Consider the following 11,977-nt stretch of genomic DNA (forward strand, 5'->3'; position numbering starts at 1 on the left):
AAAGAATTACTAAGATAAAACATAAGATAAATACTGGAATGGCAAATAAATGATCGGCACTTCTAACAGTTTGGGGATAGAATATTGCACAAAGTTCTAGTATGTCGTGGACCTGTACAATATCCATGATGCTTACTGGTGGTCAGGTGTCACTTGTGGGACTGAGCTACTGCTATTTCCTTGATATCCACCCTGTATACCTGGACAGAATCATGACCCATAGGGTGCAGGAAAAGTCCATTTGTATAGTATGCTGATGGAAATATTTTCCTGCTATATACAAAAGAATAACTGAAAGACTGCTGTTGTATACCTCTTATTCTCCTGTGTTTAATTGTTTGCTCTATTTGGCGGGCTCTTTCCATTTTTTTTGCGGAACCGGGCATTGAACTCAGGTCCTTGTGCTTGCCAGGCAAGTGCTTATTCTACTGAGCTATCTCCCCGGCCTGCTCTTTCCATTCTAATTCATGGAGTTGTGGTCATTTTGCTCCCTCTCTAGAACATATTTTAGTAGTCTGTGTAAGCTTGGCTTTGTCATCATGAAATTCTTTAGTTCTTTGTCATTGAAGTATTTCACTTCTCCACTATACTTGAAAGAGAGTTTTGCAGGGTATATCAGTCTGGACTGGAATTTCTTTTCTTGCAAAACTTGTAGTACTTTTCTCCATGCTCTTCTTGTCTTGATGGTTTATGAAGAGTAATCTGCCATTATTCTCATGGGTTTTCCTTTAAATGTGATCTGTTTCTTTTCTTTAGTGGCTTTTAGTATTCTGTTCCTGTGCTGAATTTCTGGGATCTTGATTATTATATGTCTGGGTGTGGTTTTCATCATTGGGTTGATGTTATTTGGGGTTCTGTATGCTTCGGTTACCTGAATGTCAGATTGTTTCCTCATGTTTGGGAAGTTTTCTGCTATTACTTCGGCCCATATTCTTTTTATATCATTTATATTGACTCTTTCTCATTGATGCCTATTAGCTTCATGTTGTTCATCTTTGCATCATCTTGCTGGTGTTGAATTATTTTTTTTCCTGCATCTTACTTATTTTTAAGAGATCTTTTCTCACCTTTTCACTAGCTGCAATGGTGTCTTTGAGGTCTGAAAGTCTATTTTCACTTTCACTCAACCAGTTTAGCCAGCTTGTGATTGAGGTTTTTAATTTCCTGTACAGCACTTTGAATCTGCTTTATGCATTCCATTTCTTTCCTATATTGCTCATTCAAGGATTCCATCATTTTTATATTTTGCTCTATTTTTCGTCAATGTCTTCTTTAGGAGAACTTAGTACTTCTTTCATTATAGTTATCATTTCTTTTTTACTTCAGAAACCATTTCTGATCTGATTTCCTCTATTCCTTTCTGCAGTTGTTTCTTTACTTCCGATGCTATTATTTCAGAGATTTCAGGTGTGTGATTTCCAATTTCTTCTATACTAGTGTCTTCTTCATTTGTTCTGGGTAGGCTTGGGGCCTGAGAATGCATTTTGCTCCTTCTCTTTGTCTTTTTTTTATATCACTGTCTTCTAATCTTTGGGTATATCTTAGATAGAGTTATTATCTTAACACCAGGTCTGGATCTATCAAGTTCAAACTCGTCCAAGTTGGTGTGGCTTGGGTCTGGCTGCTTGCTCCACTTCTTCCTACTGCAGCTCTTGGTGGTGAACCCAATGTGCCACTCTGGCAAGATGTTCTGCTCCTGAATCAGCGGGTGGGTCTTGCCTCTAGCCTCTTTGCAGGGAGTTCTGCTGCAGGGTTCTATGCTGGGCCTGGGCTCTGGGTTGAATGAGGATCTGGCAGGCCTTGGGCAGTCTCACCCACAGGCTGAGCCTGGGCTCTGGGTTGAATCAAGATCTGGAGGGCCCCGCGCCATCTCACTCACAGGCTTGGCCTGGGCTCTAGGTTGAATGAGGATCTGACGCGCCCCAGGCGGTCTCACTCACAGGTTGGGCCTGGGTTCTGGGTTGACTCTCACCCCTTTAAAGCCCTGACAGCTGAGGGCAGCCTGCAGCAACACTGCTCCCGGCAGCTGGAGAAGTAAGCCCTTTATTTCTGAGGGAGGTTCTGAGCAGCCAGTTCCACAAAAGGGTTTTTCAGGGTGCACTTACCCAGCCCGTTGATATATATTTGACTTGTTCTAGGCTTGCACTGTTTAGATAGCAATTCTCAGGAATTGTGGCACATAACTATGGACCCAGATGCTCAGGAGGCTGAAGCAGGAGGACCTCTTGAGGCCAGCAGTTTGAGATAAGCCTGGGCAACATAACAAGACCCTGTCTTGAAAAAGGAAAAAAAGAAACAGATACAAAGAAGGAAGGAAAAATGAAGAAAGGGAAAACATGAACATGCCTTTTTATGGATCTATGTTTTCATTCCTCTTGGAAAAAAAGACTTGGAGTGTATCTGAGTCAGAGGATAGACATATGTTTAACTTAACAAAAACTGTCAGACTAAACTTCCAAATTACAGATTCTCAATTTACACCCCTCTTAACCATGCACAAGCGCCTCAGTTTCTATATACTCTTGACAACATTGGGATAGCCAGACTTTTTAATTTTAGAAAAAACTTGAAAAGCTTCCCAGCCAGTTGGATGTAGATGTTAGAAGGGATTTCTGCTTGGATAGAGTTCCGGCTGCATAGAAATGAATCTATGAGATACGAGCGACCTAATTTAAGATAAACTTGTGCAGCCCCCAATCCCATTTAACCCATTGACTTCTTTCATTATTTTGGAGGTATGCTTCTATACCAAAATCTATTCTAAAATTAAATTCTTGAAGTTCATATTAAACTTAAATAGGAATTTAACTTTGAACCTGAAGTCAAACCTCAAAGGGCAAGGGTGTTGGTCTGAAAGAGAGTGACGCACGTAGGTTCTTTTTCCTAGTGGATGTGTTCAGGAGAGTACAGGTAGACAATGTGCTTTCCTGGAAGTTAAGTTTCACTGACCATTTTCTGCATGCAGAGTTGAGCTCTAATCATTTTGCATGTAGCTTAGCATCTCAGTGAGTCCTCACAACTGATAGTACTTGTTAGGTACTAGCATTATCAAACGGTTTGTTTTGAGGCAGGGTCTTGCTCTGCAGTTTGGGCTGGCCTTGTGCTCATTTTTGTAGCCCCCAGGCTGGCCTGAGACTCACAGTGATCCCCTGTCTCAACCTCCCCAGTGCTCGGATTACAGACATGTGCCACCACACCCGGTCCCGGGACAGCACAGCATGTGGGGCTGGGGATCATACTCCGGTTCTTGTGCATGCCTGGCAGGCGCTCATGCCTCTGTGCTATCTCCCCAGCCCCGCAAAAGCATTTTTAAAATGAAGAAATGACAGGGAAATATTTAACCGCTTCATGCAACAAATATAGATTCCTCAAAATACTCAAACTAGAAATTCCATTTGACCCACCCAGTCCCCTCTTAGGTATCTTCCTGAAAGAGCTTAGGACATCATGTTACAGTGATATATGCATGCCCATGTTTACAGTAGCACAATTTGTAAAAGCTAAACCTTGGAAGCAGCCTCGATGTCTATCTGCAGATGAATGGATACAGAAAATACGGTATTTACACACAGTGGAGCACTACTCTGTCATAAATAAGGATAAGCTTGAATCACTTGTAGGAAAATGGATGTGCACTGAGGCCATAATGTTAAGTGAAATAAATTAGACGCACACCCTTAAACATCTCTTCTATGAGAACCTCAAGGTATAAATAAAGAGTAAAATGAAACAAACATTTATTAATGTCACTGTCAAAAAGACAAGCCAGTAAATACACCAAAATCTACGGCTTCCTGTGAAGTTTAAACTGCGATAGTGTGAGGTAAGATCTATCTATCTGCCTATCAGGAACGGGCATTTCACTCCTCCTGCTGGGTCTTTGGTCTGGGCTTTTTATTTGTGAGAGCGATCAGGAAGAGATAGTGATGGGAGCCACCCACTGCTGATTCCTGAGAGTGGCAGCCGTGGGTGCAGGTAGGTGAACGTCAAGGATCAACCACCAGTCCCGGTCACCGGGACTGGGCTCGCACTTCGGGCTTTAGGTGACTTCCTCAGCACTCATTCCATTAGAAGTTCTGGGTGGGGCAGCCAGGTAGGTTATGCCACTATAATATTTTGGGATTAAATATGACATAGGTTCACAAAAGTGGGGAGGGGTGCATGTGCGCACACACGCGTGTGCATGCATAGCACATGCACACCTTGGGGTTGAACTCAGTGCCTTCATACTAACCTACATCTTCAGTCCTTTTTTAAAAAAATCTTGAGACAGGGTCTTGCAAATTTTCCCAGGCCTCAACCTTAGAATCCTCTTGCCTCAGCCTCGTAAGCACACATTTTGGATAATACAAACCACCTGTCCCCGCAGCTGTTGTTGATCGTCCATCACTCAGCTAGTCTAATATTTCCTTCCTTCAAAAGCAGAGCGGACTGGCACTGGCCCTCTGGTTTGCTCATCTGTGTGCAGTGAGTTCCCAGCTGGCGGGTGCCCCTGGCTGGCTTCAGCAGTGCTGCATTTCAACAGCAGTTAGCTTTCAGGAAGACACAGGCCAGTTGCTTGAAAGAGAAGTTGACTGGGGCCCTCACTGGAGACACTGAAGACTTAAATGCGTAGTTTGAGCAGGTACACATTACACACAATTATGACAATATTCAGATCCTGTGTTTTCTCAGCTACTGCATCCAGAATATGGACCTGGGAGCGGTTCATTCTTTGATACTTTTGCTGACGGATAGGCCTGGCAGTAAGCCTGCTTCCCACACTTGTACTGCACCTCAGATTCCTTTTCCTGTCTTACAGATGTAAACACTTCATTGATACAGATCACGTTCATTCATTCATTCATTCACTTGTGTATAAAATACTAAGTAAGTGCTGCCTCAGCTGTACTTATGTTCCACTGCAACCAAGTCATGGTCTCCAAGTGACATTCAGCCCAGAGAGGATAGGAGTCAAGGAACAGCCATGGGACCAATTCTAATATAGAGATTAAGAGCCCAGAAGAGTTGACATGTAGTAGCATGCCCTTTAGTAAACAAAATATAGGAGGAGTCCAGATATTGACAGTCAACCCAAGAAGCTCTAGAATATAAAACTCTGAAGGAGGATGAGTACTTTGGATAGTAATGAAAGACAGAGACCCACAGGTTTGTGAACCAAGGCTTAGGTAAACCCAGACAGGTGATGGGAAGAAAATAAACTATGAATCGTGAGTCGCTGTAGGCTGTGTGAGGAATTCCCAGTCTTCAGATGACAGTATTACAGATCAGGCCCTAGTGATTCCTACATTGCCGCAAATAATAAACTACGACTAAAATATCCACAACATGTCAGTATAAAACAAATAAACTCACTCAATGAACTAAGATCATATTTAACGTGGAAACAAATGGTGAAATTAATCATCCTAAAATCACACAACCAAATGGGAAATCCATGTTAGTATTGACTGCTTTATTAATATGTGTAGTTAAAGATTATATTTGGCATTGGTTCACAGAAATGACAGCACTGTACGTACAACTGTGAGGAAATCAAATCAGGAAAACACAGTAGAAACTTTGGAGCTTCGTGTCTGTTTTGGAATATTCATAGCACTAAAATGTCTACAGCATTGCCTCCTGATAAACAAATAAATATTTTAAAGCCTAACAATCGTTTTGCAAGTACAATAAAAGCCTTTCCAGTAAAGGTGTTTTGCTGTGTTTTGGGCCCTTTTCTAACTCATAAGAACGGCCCTGCGCATTCTCAGAATTGAAGCCCTCTCCACGGAGAAATGGGGAAGGAAGCCTGCAGCCCCAGAGCCTCATTGAGTCGGGCAGTGTGTGCAGATTTAAAATGGCACTATTCTGCGTGCGCTTGGTATGTCTCCTTCTCCATTATGCGATTATGTGACGTCTCCTTGGATAAATCTTGTCTTTTTTTTTTTAATAATAAATCTTGTCTTGATGAAAGATGAAGTCCGAGCACCTGCGAGCTGCCCGGCTGCCTCCCTTTCTGAGCTTTCATCTTTGTCACCTGTTTGGAGAACGTGTCAACTCTGCCTAACTGAAAAGAAATCTGCAGTGATTAAAATCCATTTTATATTAAAAAGCCTCTTTAATAGACGCACCTTTCCCTGAAGGCTTGTTTGACTTGGATGCAGTTTTTTGGTTTCTATTTATGTTCTAAAAACACAGTGTTTTTTTTTTTTAAAACAAGCCTTGTACTTTTTCTCATTGTACAATTCCAGGAACATAAGAGTATAGAACAGTTGAAGTTAAGCCTGCCGAACATAAAAAATCCACTTATTTTGATTGTGAGTCTCCTACGATGATTTGCAGTGAAGCATAACAATTGTACCACAAATGCAAACTATGACAGCCATTTTTACTCGAAAGAAAAAAATAAGCAGCAACTAGAGCTTCAGCTGTTTTTCATTATTGAATGCTGAGCCATTTAATAAGGGAAGAGATTTAAGTAGCACTTAAAATGCATCTGTATTTATGCCTCAATGCAAAATAGTAAGTTTTCAATCACCTTTTCAGTGGTGATGTTTTTGTTTTTGTTCTGTCAGGCAACCCTGTGTTTCATCTTCAATTGCCTTCTGTATTCCAATGAGCTATTCATAGATGTAAAGGGTTTTCTTGTATCTTGAGTCAATCTTTGCTTCTCACAGAGATGAAAGAAAGTACTGAATCTGCCAAAGCAGTTAATTGCTTGGTTTTCAGTTAGTGTTTAGTTTTTGGATCTAGTGATTTTTAGATCCTATTTTATTCATGCTTTCATTTTTATTATTCCTTCCTTGTCTTATTCTCTTTTGTTTTTTTTTCTCTTCCTCTTTTTAGCTTTAACAATTTATTAATTCATTTGTGTGATTACACCTTTCTTTAATAAATGCAATGAAGGCTTTACATACACTTCTTACTACATTCACTTCTCTGTCCCACGTTTTGTAGCACTTTCATAGTTATTTAGTAATAAGCAATTTGTAAATTACTATGTGATTTCCTGTTTCTTATGTGTTTTCACTTTCCAAAAAGGTAAAGAAGAGATTTTTTTTGCTTCTATCATTCTTGTTTGTTTTTTTGTTGAGTCAGGATCTCACTAAATAGTTCAGGCTGGCCTTGGACTCCCTGTGCAGCCCTGACTGGCCTTGACCTACCAGCAATCCTCCTGCCTCAGCCTCCTGAGTCCTGGGATTACAGATATGTACCACCATACCCACCCATGTTTCTGTTATTCTTGTTGATTTTTAGTTTAATTGCATTGTCATCAAAATTAGGGATTATGTAGTATGAATTCTTTAAAAATATACTGACATTTCTCTTGGAATCCAGTTCTGAGGATCAAACCCAGAGCCTTGTGCATGCTTGGCAGGCTAGCTCTACCACTGCGCCACTGCCCCAGCCCTATAGCTGCTGTGTTTTGAGTTCCACCCAATCTTATAATTTGACCAATATGATCATTTAAATCGATTTGTTTTCTTGACATATTAGTTTTTGATGTTCTGCTTAAAATCTCTACATACTATTGTATATCTGTCTACTTCTTGAAATTCTGTGATTGTTATACATTTCAAAGTTCTGGTGTCAAATTAGTTGACAATTTGTGCATCTTGTTAGATTAATCTGACGATATGGTGGCTCACTTTGCGCTGGTTACCATTTTGTGTTTCAGTTTAATGAATCTATTACTAATGTTGCTACAGCAGTTTTCCTTTAGTCAGCATTTGCTTAGTTTTTATTTTCATGAGTTATTTTCTGTTTTGTGTGTCGCCAAAAACTAGCAGACAGAGTGTTACGCGGTATTTCTGCTTTTTCTAATTGTTTAATCTCTGTCATTAGATAACTCTAAACCTTTTTGGGTACTGGGGATCAAACTTGGGACTTTCTGCTTGCCAGGCAGGTGCTTATGCTGCTGAACTGTCGCCGCAGCCCTATCATTAGCCAAGAAAAATTATTCCATTTATATTTATTGAGACTACTGACTTAGATTCACTCTTTTTTTTTAAATTTTATGAATAAGAAACAATTTCAGAACAAAATAATAAGAGAATAACGATATTTAATACTCTGTGTGTGATCTTCAAAGTTCATCTTAATTTGTATTACATTTGTCATCTAGATGCCGTACTTTTTCTCTCGTTTTATTTTCCCAAGGGTTGGATTAGTGAAACTTGCCTGAATTTTGTTTTATTCATTGATTTGGAAGTTTATTATTATGTTTTTCTATTATTTGAAACCAGAAATTTTCCTGGCAAAGTCTACACTTAGAACATCAAAGGAAAACCTTAGACTATGCTGAGAATTCACTGACGGCCTCTTCGTGTTGCACAGCCAGTAGTTTACGAAGTTCCCCTGCGCTTCCTATTCAGTACTGTGTTGTTGCTTGCGTACCACCCTTGCCTCTGGATTTATTTTTGTTTTGCTGGCGAGTACACATTTTTAGTACTTAACCATTTTCAGTTAATAATTGATTTAGTGAATTGTTTGCCTGCATGTGAAATTCTGAGTTGATGGTTATTTTCCCATAACAGCTTTCCCTAAGAAAATAAGAATTCTACTGAGTTGTTGAATTTATTGGGATTTTTAAAAAAACTCCCATCTGTCTTTTCCACCTACAACTTTTTTTTTTCCCCCCTGTGGCAACAGTTTTATTTCTTGGAATTTACTCAATATCAGTTGAAACATGGATCATACAGAGATATAACTCTATACTCTAATGTTATTTGTTACTCACCAGAGCATTAAATTCAAAACCAACTCCATGGTCATTAGCATTGCAAAAATTACTTGATAATTTTATATTTGAGCATGGAAATCCTATAAAACAATGACAATGAATCATATCAGCAGTATTCAGTAATGAAGTAGTAGTGTTCCAATATTCTGATACAATGCATACAAAAGCAAAGTTTGGAGGAACTCACCTATTTTATTGGTATAACATGTGAAACAGTAATTACTAATCTAATATGTTAAAAATTACAGTACTGTAGATGTTACTTTACGTCTATGTAGACAACATCAAGTGTGTCCAGCTGAATTATGACACTATCCACCTACAACTTTTAAAACTTGCTCTTTAGTCTTTATCCTCAGCATTTCAAGGCTGTGCGTAGGTGCAGATTGATTTTTCCCCTTCGGTGATACATAATTTTTTTTTTTCTTTTCTCTCCACTAGGTGTCTAGTGGGCATTTGAAGCTATACTTCTAATTTTCCACCTTGAGCCACTTCCCTTACTGTCATCCTCATTTTAATTAGTGACAACTTGATCCTTGCAGTTGCTCAGAAAATGTTTTTAAGTCTTGTTTTCTTCTCTTTTTCCCCGTGACCCAGATTGAATTCATGAAGAAATCGGGTTGTACCCTCACGAGTGGTGTAGTTCATCACTTTCGTGGCTGCTCACACCGTCTAAGCCACCACCATTTACTACCTAGACTTTTTTCATGCTCTCTCTTTGCTCCCTGCTTCCCGCCTTGTCTTCTCTGTCCTCCACTCAGAAGCCACGGTGATGATTAAACACAGTCAGACCGTGTTGTTTCTTTGTTCGACTCTGTGACCATCTCCACATCTTAGTATTGTAAAAGCTAAAGTCTTTATGGCCCATTGTGACGCCCTATGTGCTTTATCATCTCCTCATCCCCACTGCCCTTCCTCCACTCCAACTTCGTGGGCCCCATTACGCTCCTCAAATAGGCACCATGCTCTTCGCTTTATGTGAACTGGGTCTTCCGCTTAGAACACTCTTAGCCCGTGCAGCTTACCTGTTTGACCATAGCACTTTCTTTTCTCTATGAGGACTACTGCGATCATCACATGACTGTCCTGTCACGGCGGTCCCCTTCTTCACTTTATAACACTGTTCATCTTTTAAATTTCTAACAACTTACTAATTTATATGTTTCCCATGTGTTTTCTGTTCTTTGACTAGAATGCAGCCTCTGAGTAAAGCACTTTGCTTTCTGTCTAGTTCTGTATCCCAAGTACCTAGAACAGGATGACCACAAAGGAGATACACAACAAATGCCTGCTATATGACAGGTGAGTTGATACATGAATTTTTGTTAATATAGCATTGTCACATACATAGTACAATACAGCATATGTATTTTTATGGAATAGGAATACAGTGAAATGCAGTTATAACACAAAGCCCATTTGCTGGGAATGGGTCAAGAAACTGGTCCAGCCACATAACAGAAGCTTATGCAGAACAAAAAGGAACAAGGTATGGACATACAGAAAAACATGGACAATTATCAGAAACATCAAGAGAAGCCAGCTTTTAAGAAACTGCATTGAGTACTTTTATTAATGTGCTTTCCTGTTGCTGAGACACAGTGCCCATCACCCACAACTTAGAGGAGGAAAGGTTTGATTTGCCTGTGGAGATCCCAGCTTAGGGTCAGCAGGCTGCAAGATAGAACCCTCATGCCGGAGAGAACGGTGAGGCGAAGCTGCCTAGTCCTTGGTGGTTAGGCTGCAGAGCACAGGAGCAGTGCTGGAGGGGAGGGACAAGGGACGATGCATAGTACTCGAGACCAGGACCCTATGCCCGCCCCAGACATGCCCAGGGCTGTGCCTTACTAATTTGGTGGGTGTTTCTTAGTCCAATGCAGTGGACGCATCAGAAAGCTGTCATATCAGGATTCATAGTCACAGGTGCACCTCTAAGCATATGAAACTTTAGAAAATCAAAACAGTAGAAGCAAAGTAGGTGCCTTAAGTCATTTTTTCCTCACTGGGACAAAGTATGCAACACCTGCAGCTTGAAAGAAGAGAGGCTTATTTTGGCTCGCAGCCTTCATCCATGGTCGGCAGGCTACAAGGCAGAGACTGAACAGCAGAGGGACGTGCTGAGGAGAGGGTGCTCAGCCCACCACAGCCAGGCACAGGGGTGGGCCCTTCCGCAGCACACCCCCGGCGACCCATGGCCAATGTGGTCCACCTCCTACCAGAGCACATTCACCTCCTGAATTCGTCAACCTGTGAGCCCACTGCTGAGGACCCCACTAAGCTTCATGCTGATGCACAGAAGTCCTGGACCTATGGCAGGTGCCCTGTCAATTCTCAGTGGATGATTTGATTGCAGCAGAAAAGGCACCCCAGCCAGTCTGTTAGTTGCCTAGGGAATAGTTCCTGTTATAGTTTCTGTTGCCACTGTCTCCTAGAAATTGCTGGTCACTCTAATGCATGTTGTAAAAACCAATCCAAGACAGCCGAGTACTCTGCTTCTTGCTTGCAACCCGGTGAAAACCTCCCTCCTGAGCCTCTGGGCCTGAATTGTTAGGGATGACTGATTCCCTGTAAGTTCCCATCCAGCACTGACAAATCTGCCTCCAACTCCCGGGTGTCATTTCAGTGTTTCTGCTGGTCATGGCAGATGATTGTTTAGTAGAGAGCTGTGTGTAAAAACTAAAGTATGCAATCACTGATGGATTTGATAACTCCTCCTGCTCTTCCTCCTCTTCCTCTTCCTCCACCTCCTTTTTCTCCTCCTCCTCCTCCTCCTCCTTCTTCTTCTTCTTCTTCTTCTTCTTCTTCTTCTTCTCCTTCTTCTCCTTCTCCTTCTTCTTTCTTTTCCTTCTCCTCCTCCTTCTCCTTCTCCTTCTCCTTCTCCTTCTCCTTCTCCTTCTCCTTCTCCTTCTCCTTCTTCTTTCTTCTCCTCCTTCTTCTCCTTCTTCTTCTTTGACAGTCTCACTATGTATATCAGGCTGGTCTTGAGCTATGTGGCTCAGGCTGGCCTTGGACTGGTAGCAGGTCTCTTGCCTCAGCCTTCCAAGTGTTAGGATTAAAGGTTGGGTTTAATATATCTTCTTGCTATGGAATCAACATTCTGTTATCAAAATCATTATATATATTCACAGAAGCAGTTTGTTTCTCCACACTCGAGGTTGCTGTCACTAACAAGATAGTATCAAATGCTTATTTTTCTATTTATCATGCTTCAATGGAGTGCCCTTCTTGTGCCACACAGATGCCTTGTTAGTG

Source organism: Octodon degus, unplaced genomic scaffold (assembly GCF_000260255.1).
Source record: "Octodon degus isolate 3935 unplaced genomic scaffold, OctDeg1.0 scaffold00024, whole genome shotgun sequence".
NCBI classification, from domain to species: Eukaryota; Metazoa; Chordata; class Mammalia; order Rodentia; family Octodontidae; genus Octodon; species Octodon degus.